The sequence below is a fragment of the Macaca thibetana genome, chromosome 10 (genome assembly GCF_024542745.1).
Source record: "Macaca thibetana thibetana isolate TM-01 chromosome 10, ASM2454274v1, whole genome shotgun sequence".
NCBI classification, from domain to species: Eukaryota; Metazoa; Chordata; class Mammalia; order Primates; family Cercopithecidae; genus Macaca; species Macaca thibetana.
This window is the reverse complement of record NC_065587.1, coordinates 43,178,141-43,180,046: the sequence shown is the minus strand read 5'-3', so window position 1 is coordinate 43,180,046 and position 1,906 is coordinate 43,178,141.

Sequence of the window (1,906 nt, the reverse complement as noted above, 5' to 3'; positions counted from 1 at the left end):
GAGGGGTGGGGGTCCTGTCTGGGCTTCTCACCGGGCTTGGCTCTGGGGCTCTGCCCTCCACCTGTTCCTTGACCTGTGTCCCTCTGCTCACCCCGCCCGTATCCCAAGCCAGGGTTATGCCACATCCCCAACCCTCGCCTTTCTCCTGGGTGAAGGGAGCTCTAGCCGCTGCAGTTTGGAGGCCAGACGGTTTTTTGTTTTCTCCTTGGCAAAACATGAGTTCTCTTTTTCTAAGAAAATAAAGGGACTTAAAAAAAGAAGAAGAAGAAAATAGGAAAATCGTATAAAAATAAAAGCCCAAATCCCAACTCCAGTAGCAGCTTATACTCCAAATAACTCTTAACAAACTAGGCTTGGAACCATTCTATAGGAGGCAACCAGACCCATCAGAATTAAGTTTTTCATAAAGGCAGAGCCAAACCGAGAAAGGTTCTCAAGGAAAAGATTGCTCCAGGCTTCTGAAGCAGATTTTAATAATTGTTATCAATACCCACGACTTACTGAGCGCTTACCATGCACTGTGCTGAGTGTGTTACCTATTATCTACAATCCTCCCGATGACCCTCTTTTACAGAAGAGGAGACTGAGACACAGAGTTAAGTGGCTTGCCCCAGGGCACACCGTTTGCAAGCTGCGGGGCTGGCACCGAATCCTGTCTCTTTCTCCAAAGCTCCATAACCACTGTCCTTCCCTACCTCCCTCCACGTCTGGGATTTGAGAACGTTTGCAGAGTGAGGTTTCCGGAGTGAGTTGGGGCTTGAGGCAGGTAGAGCCTCCCATCCTGGTCCCTGGATTCTGTTGGGTTTTGGTTTGGTTCCTGTAGGACTACTTCAAGCTGGCTGGAGAAGGGACTTTTTCTGATTTCTTACCCCCCAGATTTTTCCACAAAACGAATTGGCTCCAGCCAGTCTGGAGTTGCCTGTCTTCTTGTTTTTTAGATGAGAGGGAAGCAGAGCATAATGAACTGATACAACAGGCAAGATCCCTGGTCTTCAGAAGGAAATAGTCTCCTCTCCTGCTGACTTTGTGAGGCAAAGCAGATCAGAAAGGGTGAAAATTCTTTCACCAGAGGTAAGTGCTAAAAAGACAAGAAGAGCAAGCTAAAGCCGAGAGGTACTGGAGGTGCTACTTTGGGTGGATGATCAGGGAGGCCCTCTCTGAGGAGGCGACATACAAGCAAGGCCCTGAATGATGGGAAAGAACCAGCTATGGGAGAACTTGAAGAGAGAGCATTGCAAGCCCAGGAGCAGCAGGTGCTGAGATGTGGAGGCTTAGCAAACGCTACCTGGGGAAAGAAGGGAAGCATGTGGTGGGAAGGAAGGCCTCCCTGGAAGGAGAAAATGCCTATTACCTTTCATGCCTGGAATGTCCCTAAGCCAGTGGAAGCTTCTGCCACAGTCAGCTAGGATGTCATCGGAGTCTATGCCACAGTGGTCTTCCCAACCTGGTGACCTGGGGGCCTACTCAGTGGCTAAGGAACGTAGTCGTTTGTGCTTGCAGAGAGTGGGACTGTGCGTGACTCCCTGCACTAGGTGGGAAAAGGAAGTTTCAAGTAAGAAAAGTGTCCCCACTATGGGGACTCTTGGGCCACCTTCACCCTTGGGTTTAGCAACCTGTGAAGGAAAACAGCCCAGGGAGGCAGGGATGTGGCCTGCCTGGCTGCCAGGCTCAGAGTGCTGGCAAAGGAGGAGCACGCTTTGTTGAGGAAGCCTGAGTCGTCACTTACAAAATGCTTGCTTGCTTCTTTCTTTCTTTTCCTCTTTCCAGTTCAGAGCAAAAGGCACCGCCTTAACCTGGAGGCAACATCAGGTTGTTTTTCAAAAGTGAAAATTGATATTTGCTCTCTGCGCTGTGTTGATCTTCATTTTAGTGGCCCTCCAGGCAAGCAAATAAGAAAATATCGGTT